The sequence below is a fragment of the Oryctolagus cuniculus genome, chromosome 2 (assembly GCF_964237555.1).
Source record: "Oryctolagus cuniculus chromosome 2, mOryCun1.1, whole genome shotgun sequence".
In the NCBI taxonomy this organism is placed as follows: domain Eukaryota; kingdom Metazoa; phylum Chordata; class Mammalia; order Lagomorpha; family Leporidae; genus Oryctolagus; species Oryctolagus cuniculus.
This window is the reverse complement of record NC_091433.1, coordinates 115,952,894-115,973,893: the sequence shown is the minus strand read 5'-3', so window position 1 is coordinate 115,973,893 and position 21,000 is coordinate 115,952,894. Positions and strand designations below refer to the sequence as shown.

General features: G+C 52.1%; 1 long non-coding RNA gene across 1 annotated transcript; it reads left to right on the top strand.

Moving 5' to 3' along the window:
• Positions 1–1,612: 1,612 nt before the first annotated feature.
• LOC103347630 (uncharacterized) lies at positions 1,613–19,516 on the top strand. The gene is made up of 3 exons (XR_516209.4): positions 1,613–2,229; positions 6,151–6,315; positions 19,269–19,516. It is a non-coding gene; the product is annotated as an uncharacterized lncRNA (long non-coding RNA).
• Positions 19,517–21,000: the final 1,484 nt, after the last annotated feature.

Genomic DNA, 21,000 nt, shown 5'->3' with positions numbered 1-21,000 from the left:
TTACCCAAAATAGAAACTTTAAAAAAGTCAGTGGAAAGTTTTCTTTTTTTACACAAGATGGTTAATTCTCCACTGGGGAGGATGCACCAAGTCACCTGCCCTGGGTCACAAAGCGTCGCCCTCCCATGGTGACCTGGCTCACGACTTTCCGCGGGGACCTGAGCCCCTCTCTTCCCTCGCGGCGGGGCCAGCGGCAGAGGCTGGAGGCTGGAGGCTGGAGGCTGCCGCGGTGGAAATGGTGCCAGGGGAGGCCGACTGCTTCCCCGCTACCCACCGGGGCCTAGGGCGCGGGGGCTCCTTCTGCAGCTGTGCGGGGCAGGACTTTGCTTCTCTGGGAAGAGGAGGAGGTGGGAGGGCGGGGGCACCAGAGAGAGGAAGGCAGACATGGCCGGTCTTGGCCAGGAAAGTGGCCATCAGGCTCTCCACGCTTTCCTCCCTGCGTTCGCCGTTCCTGCCTCTTGCCTCCTTCTCTTTCCGCGGGGGTGGAAGGCGGTGGACTTCTTGGAAAACGTCCCTGTTTGTCAGGAAGACAGGAAGGACTGCTCCTGCCACGCCTCAGTCACGGAGGTCAGTGGTTCCTCTGGAAGGTTCCTGCTCCCGCTCAGAGGCAGAGCCAGACAGCGGATCTGCCCTGTGCCCCAGAGTCGGTCTTTCAGTGCGAGGGCAGAGAGGGGTGCTTCCCGGTGCAGGTGCGCCCTGTGCAGTGGCGCGGAGCCACCTGGAGCTCGGCGTGGCTGGGGTTTCCAGTGGATGCTCCGCATCCGAGCCTGCTGCTCACCTGTTCTGCAGGTCCCAGCAGCTTGTGGCAATGGGGACGGAAAGCGTACTACACGAAGGCCACGCTGGAGGCGCCAGGATGTGGGGAGCACAGCCCAGGGCTCCACCCTGAGAAGAGACAGAGAAGTGCAGGGGCGCGGGGTGGGGGTCGGGGGTAGATCAGGGCGCCTGGAGCCCACTGTGCCTGAAACAGCCACGAAGGGGCCTGGAGGCAGTGTGGCTGCAGCAGGAGCTGGGCAGTCAGGAGTAGGACACAGGCCAGGCGGACAGCAGGCGGACCCAGGCACGGCCGCCCACCGCAGCGCAGCCCCTCCTGCACAGCTCTCTGGGCCAGCCCTGGCAAGGGTCCCAGGTATCCACCTCGGTGACCGCGGGCCTGGACTCCCCCCTCTGCTGTCCCCCACCCCATTCACTTTTCTGTTCACAGCAAGCCCCCGAGCGCATCCCACTGTCACCCTGGGAAATAGCGGCCACCAGGCAGGTCCGGGCCTGGTGGGACACAGTTCAGACACCCGGGGTTCCGAGTGGGTTGGGGGGGTGGAGGGGGCTGCCTAACATCCCTTGGGGGGGGCGGTAGGCAGGGAAGGCGAGAAGGATCTGGAACACGGAGTTAGAAGTGGGCTCAGAAAACGTCTTGGCCCAACACAGTTATTTTACCGAGGGGGAAACGGAGGCGCGGTGGCGGGGGAGCTGGGGCGGGGGGTCGGAGGCAGGGCGTTGGCGGACCCTGGGCCGGAGCCGCCCAGGCGCAGTGCGGTGCCCATAGCCTGCGTCTCGTGAAGTGCCCAGTTCAGTCCTGCAGGGGGCGATGTCCACGCATCCTGGACAGGCCGTGGAGCCGGAATCCGGCGACTGGCGGCAGGTGCGCGTTCCTGCCTGCCGCCTTCACGGTCGCGCGTCTCCTGCAGCCCTCGCCCTTCCCCCGACCCCATCCCCGCCACCGTCAGCTCCCCGGCCCGTGGCAGGCCCCTGAGGGTCCCTCTTTCTGGGGCGACAGAGGTGATTCCGGGGTGGCGGTGTCAGGTTGTGCGAAGGAACCCTCGGCTGGTCCGCGATGGAATTTCTGGCCCGGTGGGGGGAGACCCCGGTGACCTGCCGCAGCGCTCCTTGTCAACCGGGGAGACCACGCCCGCGTCGGTCGTCCGGGCTCCGATGCAGACGTCGGAGCGGTGCCCCGCATCCCCGCCGCTCCCCGCAATCTGAAAGCGTCTCTGGTTCGGGTCAGGCTAGGAGCTCGCCCAACCTTCTTTCCCGCCCTTGTCAAAAACGACAAAGGGCTGGGGTGTGGGTGCTGGCTGGTGCTAGCTGGTCCCGAGCGCCCGGGCTGAGCGGGCAGCGGACGGCCACTCCCGCACCCCGACGGCTCCGCAGAGGCGCTTAGGGGCCAAGCGGGCCGGGGTCCCTCGCTCGCTGCAGTCGCGCCAGCGCGCCCTCGGCCAGGAGGAGGATGAGGTGAGCTCCGGGCTCGGGGGCGCGAAGGTCTCCGTGCAGAGGAGGGTCCCGGGCGCAGGGGACGGGGGACGCCTCGGAGCCCCGCCGGGGAGTGTCCGCGAGCCCAGTCCCTCTGAGCTCCTCTTGGTTTATCCACAGAGTTCGTTCGGCCGGGCCCTGCACAGATTTTGTAATGTTTTAGCAAGCCCCCACAATCCCTCTCTGCCTCGTCTGTAGACAATTAATAGTTACCTTAAAAAAAGTTTTGCCTTCTTTTTAAAGTTAATCATATTTTGGAAAATAGAAAAGGAAAAAAATTGTCTCCTAGGGCCACTATAGATAAGTCGGATCATTTAACGTTTTGGTATATTTAGTTTGTATTTTGTTATTGCGCTGACCCTATACATTATCTGTATCTATATATCATACCTGTATGTGAATCCATCATTTTCCTATTTAATATAAAGCAGATTTCCTTCCTACTTTTACAGTTCTGATCTCATATTTCAGCAGTCTCAGCACATCTTCCTCAGTCTTGCCTGATATCTGAGCAAGTATCCCATTCATATTTTGTCCAGTGCGTTAGACATTCAGTTCACGTCTGCTTTTTCACTGTGATACAACGATTTCTAAATGGGCATGTGATTTCTATTTTTATTTCTTAGGCAACCTAAGAGTTCTTAAAAGCTGTTTACAATTTCTCCTGTGGATAGATTCCCCTGCCCCTTCTTTGGTTTGTAATTTTATCACTCTGTAGTCTAAGGATGAGGCTGCTTTTATGCTTTTTGGAATTTGAGATTTTGATAGGTGATTGATTAATGGACTTAGCTTTAGGCACAATTTTGTATGAGGGATTGAGTACGAAATTCTGGGTATTAGGACAAGCTTCATTCAAATATCTTACCCATATTGACCATATTCTTTATTTTTATCCACTTGGTCTATTAATTTCCAAAAGAGCTGTAAATTTCCCAGATTCGTTTGTGGGTTTACGGTTTCCTCTTTATGTATCTAACAGTTTGTGCACTCGATTTTTAAAAAAATTGTATTCATTATCTTACTTATTTAAAAGGCAGAGACACAGACAGAGATGGAGGAAGAGATAAGGATCTCTCGTCTGCTGGTTTCCTCCTGAAATGTCTGCAACAGCCAGGAGCTGGGGACACCCGCTGGTGTCCCAGGGAGGGGGCAGGGACTCAGATGCCTGAGCCTCCCAGGGTGTGCCTCAGCAGGAAGCTGGAATGGGGAGCCCCACCCTGAATTCAAACCGGGGCACTCTGACATGGGATGCAGGTGTCCCAAATGACAACGTAGCCTCTAGATCAAACACCGAACCCAGAGATAGTTTACAGTGATACTACAAAGTGTAAAAACCACGTGTCTGTTTGGAAGGCACGCAAAGAAACATTGGCACATACATCTTTTATGCATTTTGAATTATTTTCTTGGTCTGGATTTTCAGAAAGAAATGGCCTTTCAAGCCATTTTAAGGATTGGCCTTTTCAGGATTTGTCAAATGTGCATGGTTGGCAGCTCACAGAGTTTTGTGAGAAGTCGATCAGTCTTATTTTGAGAGATGCAAGAATTGGGCTGAATTTTAAATTTTTAATTAGTCCTTAACAGACTCAATGTGCTTTGTAGACACAATTCTAATCACATAATGATGGTCCCTTCCTCCCTCCTCCCCCTACATTTTCCCTTTGTTTTGGTTGTGTTTGGCTTCCCTGCCCCACCTCGCTCTGACAGGTGCTGGTTTTCTTCTGTGTATGTGTGTGCTCTGTTCTGTCCTTTTGTGCTTCTGTTTGCTACCTTTTAACTCGGTTAATCTCTTCTAGCTCTTACCTTTTAGGGGTTATGTTTCTATTACTTCTAAGGCAAACATCTTATTGGGAAAAAACAAACAAACAAACAAACAAACTCCAACTCCTCCAACAGATGCCTCAAGTTCACCCCGACTAACTCCTTCTGCTGTTTTCCTGTTTGGGCACACAGCAGGCTAGAGCTTATATGATTTAGGGGTTGTATTGTTTGCGTGTGTATATGTGTGTGTTTATTGGGTGAAGTTTCAGGTATTTTGCCTGCAGTATAGAAAAAAGTGATGCCTAGTGGGATGACACAAGTTTCCTGGGATTGAAGGATTCATGTTTGGCCTTCAGAGAAAGGAATTGGGTTGGGCAAGAGGGAAGGGAGTGTGAGGAGCCGGAAGCCTTTGCCTTTCTTTGGGACCCAGGAGACGGAGGAACGGCCCACGGCCCTGCACAGGCGCCCGGCCTGTTCTGAGGTTCCTCTCATGGTTCCTCTCCGATACCAGCAATTTGTGTCTGCTCCCTTTTTTCTCTTTGATTAGCTTGGCTAGAGGTTTATTCATTGTAGTGATCTTGCCAAATAGCCAGCTTTTTGTTTTCTTCATTTTTCTCTATTTTCCTGTTTTAACTTTCTGTTAATTTCTGTTCTGATTTTTATTATTTCTCTTCTGCTGCTTACTCTTTTTTTTTTTTTTAAGATTTTATTTATGTATTTGACAGGAAGAGTTACAGTGAGAAAGAAACTGAGAGAAAGGTCTTCCTTCCGATGGTTCACTCCCCAAATGGCCACAACGGCCGGAGCTATGCCGATCCGAAGCCAGGAGCCAGGAGCTTCCTCCTGGTCTCCCATGCGGGTGCAGGGGCTCAGGGCCCTGGGCCATCCTCCACTGCTATCCCAGGCCACAGCAGAGAGCTGGACAGGAAGAGGAGCAGCTGGGACTAGAACCGGCGCCCATATGGGATGCTGGTGCAGCAGGTGGAGGATTAACCTACTGCGCCACCATACTGGCCCCTTGCTGCTTACTCTTTTTCTTCTTTCCCAAGATGGAAAATTAAGTGATTGGTTTTAGATCTTCTGTTTTTTAAATATATTCATTTAATAAATATATGCACACTATTGCATTTAATACTGCTTTTGGTGTATCCCATGAATTTTGATAAATTATATTTTTCATTTTCAAAATATTTTAACATTTCTTTTGAGACTTCTTTGACTCACGTGTTAATTAGAAGTATGCTGTTTAACCTTAAAATATTTGAAGGTTTCCTCATACTAATAAATTTCTTGTTTACTGTGTGGTCTGGGAACTTATTTTGTATTACTTCTGTTCATTTAATTTTGTTAGATTCTGTTTTACTTATTTATTTTTTTTAAGATATATTTATTTTAAAGTCAGAGTTACATACAAAGAGAAGGCGAGGCAGAGAAAGAGAGAGAGAGGTCTTCCATCCGATGGTTCACTTCCCAGTTGGCTGCAACAGCCAGAGCTGGGCCGATCTGAAGCCAGGAGCCAGGAGCCTCCTCTGGGTCTCCCACACGGGTGCAAGGGCCCAAGGACTTGGGTCATCTTCTATTGCTTTCCCAGGCCATAGCAGAGAGCTGGATCAGAAGTGGAGCAACTGTGACTCAAACTGGCGCCCCTATGGGGTGCCAGTATTGCAGGCAGTGGTTTTACCTGCTACGCCACAGTGCTGGCCCCTAGATTCTGTTTTATAATGTAGATTACTTGGTGAATTTCTATGTGAGCTTGGGAAGAATACGTATTCTAGTGTTGTTAGATGGAGCAGTCTGTGTCAGTTAGATCAAACTGGGGATGGTGCTGTTCAGATCAATTAAACCATTCCTCATGTCCTGCCTGCTGGATTTATTGTCTACTGGGTGAGGAGTGCTGAAATAGCTGATTAGGGTAGTGGATTTGTCTATTCCTTCTTGTATTTCCATCACTGTTTCCCCTACACATTTGAGGCTCTGTTGCTGGGTGCACACATATTACGGATTGTGTCTTCTTGGAGAATCGATGCCTTGAACCTTATGTAACGTTCCTCTCAATCCCTGATGATTTCCTTCTTCGGAAGGAGCTGATTGACTTTTCTGTGACTCAGTTGGACCAACCAGAAGTTGTGTCCATTTAAACAGGAAGACCTGGGGAGTAGATCGCCAGACGGACTTTTGGATACGATGGAACCCACCCTCATTTGACTCAGGACCTTGAAGCCAGAGAACTGTTTCTGTTTCTTCTGATTGCCCTCAGAGAGAGGAAACCACACATGCAGAAACACCCATTGCGACTATTCCCCGAAGGTAAGCCAGCTAACCTCAGACAGGAAAGTAGACTGCAGGATGCGCCCTTCCTTTGGGCATCCCCTCGATTTTGTTGCCCAGTTAGCTAAGGCCTGTGACCTGCAAATTGGAACCAGGGCTACACTGGCCTGCGGCTGTGAGAGACTCTTACCATTTATCCAGCAGAGTGGGAGGTGGAGCTACTGCTGAGAGCCAAGCCAGCACATCCCATAGGCGCGGAGTGGGTTCCAATGGCGGTTGCCCCTCGGAGGCACATTATAGTGGACTTGGGGAGCCAACCTGATGAAGTTGCCAGTTTTTCCCGTCAATGTGCTGATTCAGTACATTCAAGATGTTGGCCAGAGGTCGGTGTTGTGGGGCGGGGGGTTAAGCTGCCTCCTGCAACCCCCGCATCCCAGATCAGAGTGCTGGTTCAAGTTCTGACCGTTCCACGGCTGATCCAGTTTCCTGGGGCAGCATCAGAGGATGGCCCAAGTACTTTGGGCCTGCCACCCACATGGGAAACCTGAATGCAGTTCCTGGCTCCTGGCTTCAGCCTGGCCCAGCCCCAGTGGTTGCAACCATCTGGGGGAGTGAACCAGCAGACTGCTTGCTCTCTCTGTCTCTCCCTCACTCTCTCTGTAACTCTGTCTTTCGAATAAAAATGAAATTTTTTTTTAAAAAAAAGTCTACCAGATTTTCTTGGCAAGTTGATTGTAAAAATCCTATGGAAGAATGAGAGGGTCTCTAAAAAGTCATGGAAAATGCACATTATGAAAAAAACGATACATAGATTTCAAATTTTTTGCACCAAAATCAACTTATATTTTGATTTTATTTTTCAACAAATTTCTTGGAAATACCCTCATATTATCAGATTTTTAGCTCTATGCTTTTATGTTTTGAGCAAGAAAATTTTTTAAAAGATTTACTTATTATTTATTTATTTACAAAGAGGAAGAGAGAGAGAGAGAGAGAGAGAGAGAGAGAGAGAGAGAAAGGTCTTCCATCTTCTGGTTCACTCCCCAAATGGCTGCAATGGCCAGAGCTGCACCGATCTGAAGCCAGGAGCCAGGAGCTTCTTCCAGGTCTCCCATGCTGGTGCAGAGCCCATAGACTTGGGCCATCTTCTACTGCTTTCCCAGGCCATAGCAGAGAGCTGGATCGGAAGAGGAGCAGCTGGGACTCCAAACGTCGCCCAGATGGGATGCGGCACCTCAGGCGGAGGCCTTACCCACTGGCCCTGCCACAGGGCCAGCCCTGAAAGACATTTTACCCCAGAAACATCTTTCTTTCCCCAGAAAGTTTTAAAATTCTGCCTCTCACTTTCAGCCTTTATCCTGTCTGGAATCCAATTTTGTGAATCCCGTGCAATTGAGCTCGCGTTTTACATTCTTCCCAAGTGGAAGGCCAGTGGTCCCTCTCCCACCAGCGTGCACACACCCCCGGCACTTCCTCAGATAGCCTTCCTGGGTCCCCTCCTTTCTTTCACTGGCCTATGACTGTTTAAACTCCTAGTTCATGAATCCCGACATTTGCAACAGTGGGTTCCCCCGGCCCTTCAGCAAACTTGTCTCGGCTACTTTCGGTCCTTTATACAGGGAATCTTCCAAAAGTTCATGGAGAGTCATGTCATGACGAAGTGAGGTATGGATTTCAAATTTGTTGGACCAAAATAAACTTACTGTTTAATTCCAGTTTTTCCCACGAACTTACTGAAGTCTCCTCATATTCCTTTCAGCGCGTTTCTTTATAGTTGACGCATTTCGTGATTTAAAACAAAAACTCCGTCCTCTTTTGGGTAGTAGAATAACTACTTATAAGGAACAGCTGCCGTGGTCCAGGCACTGTTTGAAGTCCTGGAGTTTCCAAGGTTCGTGAAACATCCTTCTTGTAGCCTTGAGTGAGGGTGAGTGTTACACCGATCGAAAAAGCTAGAAGAGAAAGTTATACCAGCGCTGATTAAGAGAGCAGTGCTGGCTGCGTCTATTGACTGAGCACTGCGTGCCAAGGGTCTTTCTAGCGCTGTTTGACGAGTGCTCAGGTGTGTAGAATGTATTATCATTATCCTCATGTTAGATTCATGGTTCCGAGAGGTTAATTCACTTGCCCAAGGTCACACAGGCAGCTCCAGTCTACCCGGCGCCACCTTCCTCCCTAACTATTGAGCCACCCCATCTGTCCCGCCCGCTCTGATCCACCTGCCCTGCCTCCCTGCTCTTGTCCTGAACTGCTCGCTCGCTGCATAGCTGGGTTTGGCTGCTTCGAGTTGTGGATGCTCTTGAAAAAAATCAATTTTCGTTTTGTCTTTTATCAAATCAGCCAATAACTCTAACTTTTTTATTAGGCGATGCTGGCCTGTCCCACACTTTCCCCCAAACTCAAGAGGTTTGTACTCCTCACAGTTGCTGAGAACAGCACACGAGGAAAAAAGAGAAGGCCTTGCGATCAGGCTGCCTGGGCAGATGCCCAGCTCTGGGGTTGATTAAGTGCTGTGTGGTGTTGAGGATGCCGCTGGGTCTCTGAGCCTGCCCCTTCATCTGCTGTGGGGTTACTAATAGCTGCCTCGTTCTGCTGTTAGGCACGTGAGCAAGGAAGGGGTCACGCAGCTCCCAGCACAATGCCCGAGCCTGCGACACACTCAGCAAGGGGAGCTCTGTTACCCAGAGTCGTTGTGGTGAGGGTGCAAGATGTCGCGTCCTGGCGGGCACACTTGAGTTCCGCCCACCCTGGGGGTTCCTCCAGGGCTGGCCAGGCTGGGACGCCTCAGAACCCTCCAGAGGGGACCCTGAAGACCCCCAAGGGCCTGGGGGGCAGAGCAGGAGATGGTACTCTGAAGGCAGCGTGGACCCCGAAGGGAAACGTCTCCCTCCCAGCGCAGACGCCTCCAGAACCCTCCGAAATTCACAGTTTCACTTTTAGCAAGACCCTGCAGCTGCTGGGGAAAGCCCCGTGCCGCCAGTCCTCTCCCGACGGACGGTTCTCTGCTCCTGGCCCCCTGTCCTGGGCACCCTCCTCCTCCCATCGGCTGGATCATGCCTTGGCTGCCTCGCGTGCTGCCTGCTCTGGTCCCTTGCCTTTTCCATCCCTGCTGCTCCTGTTGCAGGAAAGCACCCCAGACTAGTGGGAGATGTTGCTCCAGAACCCCCAGACCTGGTCCTCACGCCTCACGTGCTGACGTAGGGCTGCTGGAAGAAAGCGGGGATTATACACTGCAAAGTGTAGTGCAAGGAGCCGAGCAGTTACTGCTTAATACCCTGGGCTCCCCAAGTTGTTAGGGGTGAAGGTGCTCATCTGAAATTGGGGCTGAGGTGTGTCATCAGCTCAAGTCCAAGTTCCTGGTTGATCAGTGGTGCTCATGTCCTCCTTTGATTGGTTGGCGATGTCATGGTCTTCAGGGAATTTTCAAGAAGGCCGGGTGGGCTCCAGTTGGTCTGGGGGGGGGGGGGAGGGTGGTGAGGAGGGAGAAGGGCTACATGCAAATAGCAGTTCCCTCCTGCCCCAGATGAGGAGTTTCCCCCAGCCTGGACCTGGAATTCCCCTAAACAAAGCCCTCTGGGCAACACTGGCCAGCAGGGTTTTACCTGCTGGAGAAGCAAATGACTTGTTAGGTCTGGTGACTGGAACCTTGTTGGGTTAGCTGTGTCGCTCCCCCAAGTCAGTGGGTTCCTTTTGGTAAAGGACAGGCAAGGACACTCAGAGCCCAGGGCCACAGAGGAGAGGTGAGGTCCGTCCTGCCTTTGCATTACAGGGGCTCTGTCTGACTCCCCCATTTTGGAAGCTGAGTGCAGACTTGGGCATGACTTTCAGATTTTGGATTGTCTGTGTGTCCAGCCAGAGTCTTCTGTCCAGCTGCCTCCCTCAGCATCTCTGTGCCACTCTGAGCTTGGATGACCACTCCCACAACAGCCCTGGCCCTGTTCTGGCCCCGGGGCCCAGCCGAGATGAGCCAGGTACTCTGTGGAGGGCCTTGAGTTCCTGCCGTGTTGCAGCGTGGACTCTCTGCTTTAGCTCTGTAAACAGCAGGCCGGCTTGTGTGCCTAAAGCACAGGGGCACCATCTGGGAAACGTACAGTTTTGAAACGCTGCCACTCTCCAGTACAAAATGACATCAGTGCTGAAAAAGTATTTTCCACCTCTAACCCAGCAACGAAGTGAAAGATGGCACCCACTGTGGGAGGAAGTGGTGGTGGCCTTGGAAAGCAATTCAATACCAGATGATAAAAGCTGTAGGGAGCAGGCACTTGGCCTGGTGATTCAGACCCTGTGTCCCACGTCAGAGAGCCTGGATTTGATTCCCAGCTCCAGCTCCTGATTCTAATGCAGACCCTGCTGGAGGCAGCTGGTGGTGGCTTAGGTAGCTGGGACCTTGCCACCCACGTCCAAACCTGGACTGAGTTCCTGGCCCCCGGCTTTGGCCCCTAACGAGGGCTGTTGGGGGTATTTGGGAGAGTGAACCAGTGGTTGGAAGCTTTCTGCTTCTCTTTCTTTCTCTGCCTCTCAAGAACAAACAAACAAAAAAATAAAGCTATTTGCAGGAAAGAAAACCCAAACAATGAAAATAAACAACACTCACAAAACTATACATTAAATAAATAAACACGTTGATTCCAAGCTGCAGAGTTTCTCCAGTGGATATAATCTCAGACATGGAGCACACGAGGCATTGCCTGCTAATGCACAGGAAACAGGCAGAAATAAAGAAATGTTGAAAGTAGACTATGGGCGCCTGTGCTCTGGCGTAGTGGACTAAGCCTCCGCCTGCCGTGCTGTGGCATCCCATATAAGTGCTGGTTCTAGTCCCTGTTGCTGCATTTCTGGTCCAGCTCTCTGCTGAGGCCTGGGAAAGCAGTGGAAGATGGCCTAAGTGCTTGGGTCCCTGCACCTGTGTGGGAGACCTGGAAGAAGCTCCTGGCTCCTGGCTTCGGATCAGCCTAGCTCCGGCCGTTGCGGCCATTTGGGGAGTGAAACAGCTGATGGAAGACTTCTCTCTCTGTCTCTCCTTTTGTTTGTCTGTAACTCTACTTCTCAAATAAATAAATAAATCTTTTTAAAAAAAGAAAGTAGATTATGACAATCCATTCAACACAATTGTAAGCATTAACATGATAAACTATTAGAATTGTGACGTCTGTAGGAACAAGGAAAATTATGGCATCTTTTGTAAAGCATACATTCGGTATGATTACAACCACACAGAAAATATTTCAAAAACGTTGGAAAAGAGTACTTAGCGGCCTTTCCCTTGCACTTCCTCCGAGTGTCTAAGTCTGCGCGATGCCTGCTTCTACTCTCTGTTACCTCCCAAGGCCGTCGTCCTGGGCCCAGCAGCGTCCAGCCAGGGGCTGTCTTCAGGGCGGGGCGCATTTCCTTTAAGGGGCCGGAATCAAGCGCCTTATTATCTGGGCGATTTGTTCTATGTTGTCTCTGAAGTGTCCTGTCCTTTGGGGAGTTTAAAATCTTTCTCTTCATGGAGAAAAAAAATTGCTGCAAGATGTCCATAGCAAAAACTACGGTTTTAAGTGCACAGAACCGTGGCATCCAGCACATTCCCGCACATGTGCGCAGAGCCGCCCCGTCTTCCTAAACGGAAGCTCTGTGCGCCTTAGAGACGCACTGGGCCTCTCCCGTGGCCGGCCCCTGGCTGCCGCTGCTTTATTTCTGTTTCCGTGAACGTGGCCGCTCTAGATAACACCTGTAACCTGCATCGTACTGCAGTTTTCCATTTTTAAAGGCGATTTTAGCTATGTATTTGAAAGGCAGAGAGAAAGAGAGAGAGCGAGAGAGCGAGTGTTCCCACAGGCTGGTTCACTCTAAATGCCTGCAACAGCCAAGCTCTGGGCTGGGCCAAAGCTCAGCCGGGAACTCCCTCCAGGCCTCCTACGTGGATGGCAGGGACTCAAACTACCTGAGCCCAAAGCGCTGCCTGCCAAGGTGCGCATTAGGAGGCTGGGGTCTGGAGTGGGAGGCAGGTGTTGAACGCAAGTACTTAGATATGGGACGTGAGCATCTTAACCGCTAGGCCAAATGCCCACCCTGAACCATCTTTGAAAGCCCTCTGAGGATAACAACCAAAGCTCGGATTTCTTTTCATTTTTTTTTAAATTTTATTTTTATTTTTTTGACAGGCAGAGTGGACAGTGAGAGAGAGAGAGAAAGGTCTTCCTTTGCCATTGGTTCACCCTCCAATGGCCGCCATGGCCGGCGCGCTGTGGCCGGCGCACCGCACTGATCTGATGGCAGGAGCCAGGTGCTTCTCCTGGTCTCCCATGGGGTGCAGGGCCCAAGGACTTGGGCCATCCTCCACTGCACTCCCTGGCCACAGCAGAGAGCTGGCCTGAAAGAGGGGCAACCGGGACAGAATCCGGCGCCCCGACCGGGACTAGAACCCGGTGTGCCGGTGCCGCAAGGTGGAGGATTAACCTAGTGAGCCGCGGCGCCGGCTGGATTTCTTTTCATTTTAAACATCCTGTTCACTTGCGATACTTGTGCACCCATCAGGTATGTGTCCCGTGGGGTGCTGGGCCAGGGTGAAGTGACACTCAGAAGGTGTCCCCGGAGGGCGACAGCGTAGGGAGCCAAGGCAGCAGAGAGCAGTAGAGAAGGAAGAACGGCCGAGGGCTCTGATGTGGGGACAGAGACCAGCACCGGCCCTCTGGGCCATCTGGATCACTAGATGGAGGATGAGTGGGAAGTGGGGCTGGAGAAGGCTGAAGGGGAGCCCTGAGGCCTTTGCATAGTGTGTGTGTGTGAGTGTGTGTTAGTGTGTGTGGGTGTGAATGTTCACGCCTACGTGCGGGCAATGCAGGGGACAGGGCATTCTAGGTGCAGTGGGAGCCTCCTGAGAGGAGGGGAGGAGCGCCCCGGACTGTGGCCAGAGGAACAAACACCCCTACCTTATGCTGGGTGCGAACTCTGCCAACCTCTTAACCCGCGAGGCCTGCTGGGCCAGAGACCACGAGCAGCCCGGTTCTCAGCCAGCAGGGCCAGCCGGCAGCAGCCGACTCGGCACACACAGGTCTGCAGCCAGCACAGCTGGCGGCTGTGTGTGTAGGGCTGTCATCAGGCTACCCCGCAGGGAGGTGAGTGCTCTCTCCAGTTCTTAGGAGTGGGAACTGGGGCTCGGGGACAAGGAATCCCCAGGAAGAAGAGAAAGGAAGTCAAGGAAGAGTGGATCTGCAGTTGAGAAAGCGTCCGGCTTGGGCCAGGGGAGAGAGGGGGAGGTCTGTGATGGAGGGGCAAAGGGGGGAGCAGAAGAGGCAGAGATGATTCTAGTCTGCCCGGAGCACGGTCAAGGGTTCCCAGGCTGTGGCGTGCCCTCCCACGCACTGCAGTGTTACATCCGGCCTTCTCTGTCCTTGCGTGAAGATTCTCCAAATCACCTGTGACATCTTTGTGACCACAGTGTTAGGGGTTTGAGTAATTGTCTACTAAGTAAATGGATGACAGTTTATTAAAACTCTCCCTTAGAGAGTAGATTGTTTCGATATTCCTAAAATGCCCCATTCTTGCTATTGACTGATAACAACACCGAGAGGAATCATTCCCGAGGCTTCATCTCCAGCCGGCGCGGTGTCTTTGAGCCCTGTTGTTTCTGCTACACAATGAGGGCAACTCTGGGCACACAGAGGAGGCCGGGAAGCCAATGGTGGGGGGCGGGGGGCGGCAGCATCTGCCTCTGTGCGTGTACTTGTCCCATCCGTCCCGAGCAGTACAGGAGGTGGGGGAAGGGCTGCCCTACATAACATGCCCACATGAAAGGGGCAGGTGCATGGGGTGGGCTCGGTGTGCTGGCAGCTCTGCCTGGCTCCCCCCTGCTTCTGGGAGACCACCTCTCCTCAAGGGTCCCTGACTCTTTGGACCATTCCCTTTCATTTCCTCGGGAAATAGTCCAGGGAATAGGGATTCTTTGTCTGCTTTAATCCGACCCCAGCTGAATCCCTAACTGTCCCAGCAAACCCCAGGCACATAAAGACAGAGGCCTGTGGCTGCCTTGCGGTAGCTGCGATCACACTGGAGCCAGACTACAACTGGCAGCAGGCACCCGGGTGCATCTCAGGTGGGAAAAGATCATGCCAGGCGGCCGACCTCGGGGCTCAGGGAGAGACCCAGGCCCTGGGAGCCTGGCCTTTAAAACCCAGCCCATCCTCTTCTGGGCAGATGACCGTGAACCAGAAGTGTGCAGCAGCAACACGAGCAAAGCCAAGTGCCGTGTGCCGTGGCCTGTTCTTTGCTGCCACCTCCAAGTCTGAGTGGCCAGCAGGCCAGGGAGGAGGTATGGGAGCTGGAAGGGGCTGCTGCTTTCTCTTGGTCTCATTGCTGTTACCTGGCTGTGTCAGCTCTTGGGGCTGTGCCTGTGTGCCCCAAAGACTCCCTGTGCAGGCCATGGGGTGGGGGACGGCGCTGTGGTGTAGTAGGTAAAGCCACTGCCTGCAGTGCCAGCATCCCATATGGGTGTTGGTTCGAGTCCCGACTGCTCCACTTCCTATCTGGCTCTCTGCTATGGCCTGCGAAAGCAGTAGAAGATGGCCCAAGTCCTTGGGCCCCTGCACCCACATGGGAGACCCAGAAGAAGCTCCTGGCTCCTGGCTTCAGATCGGTGTAGCTCCAGCCGTTGTGGCCATTTAGGGAGTGAATCATGGGATGGAAGACCTCTCTCTTTCTCTGACTCTCCTTCTCTCTCTGTGTAACTCTGACTTTCAAATAAAATAAGTCTTTAAAAATAAAAAGATACTGGGGGCAGATTGATAGGACAGACTTGTGACTGGAGTTGCAGAAGCAGAACTTAGGACATCTTCCCTCCCTAGACAAGATAACCGCGCACAGCTGCTTCACCAGATAATTGGGAGCAGTCACGTTTCAAGGTTAGTGTCAGGGATCCACTTTCCTTCCTTTGTCTCTGGTTGTGGCCATGTTTCCTCTACAGCCACACCGCTCAAGTTCATGCCACAGAGCGTATTTCAATGGAAAATTACCTGACATGGTTGTTGTCAAGAGTGGTCAAGTATTATTTTGGGAGTTCAGTTAGGGAGACCTTAAGTCCTTTTTCTAGCAAGATTGCAGACGTGGACTAATGGGTCAGATTTTGCCAGCTGCAAACATGTTTGCCTTTTAGTTGGTTTGCAGCTTCTTTACCTTCTAGAGTACAGAGAGCGGCTGCAAGTGACAGATACATGGTCATGATGAACCCTGGGGCTTCACAGAGTGACAGGACTGGGGAGGTTTGGGCAGGGCCTGGGGGTAAACTGCCCTGGCTCTTGTCACCATTGAAGCAGCAGGAGGACATCTCACCAAGAATCAGTAGGTGGTGGTGGTATTTTGTGAAGTCCTACGCTGCTTTCCAGCCTGGTGACGACTTGACCAAGCTTGGGCTTAGTGCCCAGCTTGTAAAATGGCAAGTATGCATACGTGCATTGGGGGTTAAGTGCAGGTATGCAGGCAAATGGCACGAAACCACACCCATAACGAGAGCTTGATGAATGGAGATGGTGGCTGGCAAGTAGGGGCGAGTGTTCACTTCCCTAAACAGCACGTGAAGACACTTCAAATTCTTAGTGGGACTTCTCTGACAATACGGGGGCCGGGGCGGGGGGTGCAGAGAGAGAGAGAAAGAGAGAGACTTGATATTCAGAGTCAAGTGTAAGTGTGAAGTTCTGTGTAAATGTTTTAGGTAGTTGCAGCCTCGAAATGTTACTTCTTTACTATCAAAATTATGTGACTTTTCATTTGAAAAAATTTTAGTTACTGGGGCTGGCATTGTGGTGTAACAGGTAATGCCACTGCCTGCGATGCCTGCATCCTGTATGGGTGCCAGTGTGATTCCTGGCTGCTCCACTTCCGATCCAGCTACCTGCGAATGTGCCTAGGAAAGCATTAGAGGATGGACCAAGTCCATCTCCCATGTGGGAGACCCGGAAGAAGCTCCTGGCTGCTGACTTTGGCCTGGCACAGCCCCAGCCATTTTGGCCATTTGAGGAGTGAACCAGTGGATGGAAAATCTCTCTCTCTTTTCCTTTCTCTCTCTGTTACTCTGCCTTTCAGATAATTAAAATTCGTCTTTTAAAAAATTAATTTGCTTGAGGGGTAGAGAGAGAGAGAAAGAGACAGAGAGACAAGGAGACAGAGAGCACACTCATCTATTAGTTCACTCCCTTAATGCCCTTAATGGTAGGGGTTGGGCCAGCATTCAATTCAGGTTTCTCTATGGGTGGCAGGCATCCAATTATTTGAACCATCATCTGCTGTCTCCCAGGGACCACGTCGGCAGGCAGCAGGAGTCACAAAAGGACTTCCACTGTGGCTTGCTTGCTCTATGAAAGCCGCCCTGCCTCTCCATGCCCAAACCAGAAGCATCAGTGTGGCTGCCGAGTAGGGGCTGGACAGCAGGGAGGGACAGCCCCAGCTCCAACTTCTCCTGCCTTGACCTAGCTGGAGGCTCTGCAGTCCAAGCCAGGCTCACCTTCTGTACTGCCCATTGTACTTCCTTGTCCACGTCCCGCAGGCTGGGCAGAGCCCTGGAGCAGGATGGGAGGTGGAGGGGAGGCGTCCTGGCTGGCCCTGCCCAGCCAGCAGGTGTAGCCAGGGCCTACAGGGTGCTGAAGTGTGTTGGGGAAGGTGGGCCTCCCCGCCGCAAATGTTCCTCTTGTGACTTCATCCCCACCCAACCACAGGGACCTCCACAACATCTCCTGTGAGAGGCTGCAAACTATTCTCAGTGCTTCACGCCTTCTGCCTTGGGCTAGCCTCACCTGGGCATTTCTCTGCCACTTGTCTATTTGCTGTCCAGGGCTGGTGCTAGCGTGGGGGCAGCGAGGCACTGCGGCCACCCACCCTCAGAGTTGCGTAAGTGCTGGCCCTGGAGCTCTGTTCCCCGGTGATGTAATGGAAGTCCGTGGGCTGAGGGACCGGAGGTGCTGGGGACACATGTGCTCAGCTAGCACGTGAGCTGCTGAGCTGGGGTCCTCTGGGGCTTGTTCATGGACTTGGCAGAGCAGACACCCTGAGGAGCCCTCACAGCACAGAGAGGGGCTGTGAGCAGTGGGCAGGGGAGGCCCTGAGAGCCGTGGCCCGGGCTAGCTCTGCCCTGCTCACCACCATCAGGGGCAGAACCTCAGGACCGGGAGCTGAGCCTTTTGCTTTGCTCACTTGGATTCTGCCCTCGAGGCTTGGGAATCCAGTCTTTGGCATAGGTAGCAGGAAAGAGCCAGGGCCCCTCTGCCAATAAGGAGAGAACTGAGGCTGATGGGCCCCCTTGGTAAGTGCCTGTGAGCTTCGACAGGGAGCCCTGGGGCACGGCTGTGCTGCAGCCCTGGTTCCAGCATTTGCCTGGCTGAGCACACAGAAGTTGCCCCAATAAGTCCATTGGGAGTAGCGTCCAAAAACTAAGGCCCAGGGCTCTGTGCTGTGGCACAGCAGAGTAAGCTGCCACCTGCGGCACCAGCATCCCACAGTTCAAGTCCCAGCTGTTCCTCTTCTGATCCATTTCCCTGGTTATGGCCTGGGAAGGCAGTGGAAGATGGCTCAAGGACTTGGGCCCCTGCACCCATGTGGGAGGCCCGGAAGCAGCTCCTGGCTCCTGGCTTCAGATCTGCCCAGCACTGGACATTGTGGCCATTTGGGGAATGAACCAGCAGATGGAAGATCTCTCTCTCTCTCTCTCTCTCTCTCTCTCTGTAAATTTGTCTTTCAAATAAATAAATAAATAAAATCTTTAAGAAAAGAAAGAGGGAAAGGCAGTGAGCAGATGGGAGAAGCCCGACCCAGGAGAGCACACCACACTGTGCACACACGGGGCCTCTGTCTGCCCCTCTGCCTTCAGCATGGGAAGAATCGTGTGTCACGCGTGTCTCTGTGACTCCCGAACACGTGGGGCTGGGGGACTGGGCTTCCTTTCGCTGTGTCATCGATGTGACTCAGGCCCCCGGGGAACGTCAGTGACGAAGCCAGGAGGTTTCCCGAGAGGCGGCAGAGGAGACCTCTGTCCCCGGCCTGGCGGCGCACCTGTGAAGGCAGCCAGGGCCGTTCTGTCTTTCCCTTTGACTGGGTGTAGATTCGGATCAGTGCTGCAGCCCACAGCGGGCCGGGGATCACGTTGTGAAAACAAGTTGCCCACTTCCTACAGGCGGGGGTGGGGATGAGTAAGGATGAAAGGCAGGGTGGTGTCACAGCCTGCATCCCCCCCTTTGCCCCCACTTTGAACAGGCCTGGGTGGGAGCCGCACCTGCAGGCTGCCTCCCACTGAGGGCTCCCCAGGCTCCTTCCCACAGCCAAGGCACCCAGGGAGGCACCCTGCAAGCTTGTTCCACAGGAGGGAACCGAGGCTCATGGAGCTCACAGAGCTTGCCCAAGGCTGTACAGTGAATCAGGGGCTGGGCCACGCTGTCCAAGGTTGCACAGCCAGGAGGGAGGGGGCCACGCCGTCTGGCTGTTCAGACATGTGTCAAATGACTCCCGTGGAATGATGTTTGTAGTTTGTGGAGGGAATTCTGATTGATTCCGATTTTTTACTATAACAATGACCTTTTAAAATTGTTTCTTTTCCAAACTTTTAAATTACTCCCCACAACCAAAGTAATATATGATTGTTACAAACATTTACATAATGTGGAACTGTACAAAACCAGACATAGAAATTCCCCATAGTCACAGCCATTAGTAGCTTGGAGTAAATCCTTAGAGAGCTTTCTTTGTACATATACAAGCAAAAGCACCCAGAGGCCTTGGCAAATTATTAGAAAAAAAAAAAAGATCAAGCTTGCAAAACAATGAGATTTTCTATATTTTTTATCTTATATATTCCATCTGCATTACATCTTATATTATAATCTTTAAATTTTCTGTTTGAAAAAGTACCTGCAGAAAAAAATCTGGACAAACAAGAGACTTCCAAATGCTGATTTTACATGTTCCTGCAATGTTCTGTGTTGGGGTTTCAAATATCTTTATTGAAATATAATCTTTATATCCATCTCTAGGTATGAAAGTGGACATACAACTCGATGACCTCTGGCAAACTAAGCACACACAAACAACCAGCTCCCCGATGGAGGAACAGGACCTGTCAACGCCTCCCCTCAACAACCCCATGCTCTAAGGATCACCAGCCCCAGGGTGACTGTATCCTGGCTTCTGACAGCGTGTATTTGTTTGGCCTGTTTTCATCTGTCTTTGAATCTTGATGGTGATCATGTATTGGATTAAAATGAGATTTAGTGAATAGGCATTTGGTGCCACATCCCCTCTTGAATGCCTGGGTTTGAGTCTTAGCTCCGATTCCAATCCCAGTTTCCTGCTTGTGCACAGCCTGGGAGGTAGCAGGTGTTGGCTTAAGTACTTGTGTCCCTTCACCCACATGAGAGTTCTGCACTGGGTTCCAGGCTTCTGGCTTCAGCCTTGCCAGCCCCTGCTACTGCAGATATTTTAGGCACGGACCAACAGATGGGAGCTGTCTGTCTCTCTGCCTTTCAAATAATGAAAAATAAATAAAAACTTGGGAAAATGGAATAATCAACACGATGTTACCAAAATACATGCATGTGCAGTGGTCATCATTTGGCATCAATATATATGGATCTAGCTCAAAATTCAGTAACTCATACAGATAGCATCATAATTTATCTAACTGGTCCCTTTTGATGGACATTCGTGTTGTTTCCAGTTTTTGGCTAATAAGCAGCACTACACGGAACATGTTAATGCATATTTCTTTATGAATATAATTTTAAGATGTATTTATTCACTTGAGAGGCATAGTTATGGACAGAGAGAGGGTGAGACAGAGGGAGAGAGGGGTCTTCCATCTGCTGATTCACTCCCCAAATGGCCACAATGGCTGGAGCTGATCTGATCTGAAGCCAGGAGCCAGGAGCCAGGAGCCAGGAGCCAGGAGCCAGGAGCTTCCTCTGGGTCTCCCATGTGAATGCAGGGGCCCAATCATTTGGTCCATCTTCTATTGCCTTACCAGACCATAGCAGAGAGCTGGATCGCAAGTGGAGCAGCTGGGACTCCAACTGGCACCAATATGGGATGCTGGGACCGCACACAGATTCTTAACTTACTATGCCAGAGCGCTGGCTCCATGAATATAATTTTTTGATGTGCTCCTTTAGCATAAATGCTTGAGTGGAATTGCTAGTTAATATCTAAATTAAAGTATGCATATATCTAAATCAAATTATAGATATGTGTGTGTGTGTGTGTGTGTGCACTTGCCATAATGGCACTTCAGAAAATAGTAACAGTTCAGCTTCTTCTTTAAAACCAAAGTCAGGTGCTGGGTGCAGACCTCCTCACCGCAGCTCCCGCTGCTCCGGCCCCCAGCACGGTGAGGGGGGGCCCACAACAGGTGCTTGCTGCACAGATAACAGACCCCAAAGCACGAGCCACCTCTGCCCGCAACCTAGCCTCATGCAAACTTGTAAACAAGACGGCAGCAGGGACACCAGGCAAGTGTCAGGGCCTGAGACAGAGGCCTTGAGGCCTGTTCTTGCTTCCGCTGTGGACGGGTGTGAGCGGCTGTGAGGCCCTTGGTCTCTTTCCACTTGCACAGAATGGCCAGGCTGGGAGCTGCCTTAACAAAGAACCCCGGAGGGGGCTGCTCCAGCCCATTGGGTCTCTGTCACTCCCGCCCTCAGCCCTGGAAGGCAGCTTGTTCCTGGTCTGCCGGGCTGAGGTCAGCGCGTTTGCTCAAGCCATCTATGGCCTATC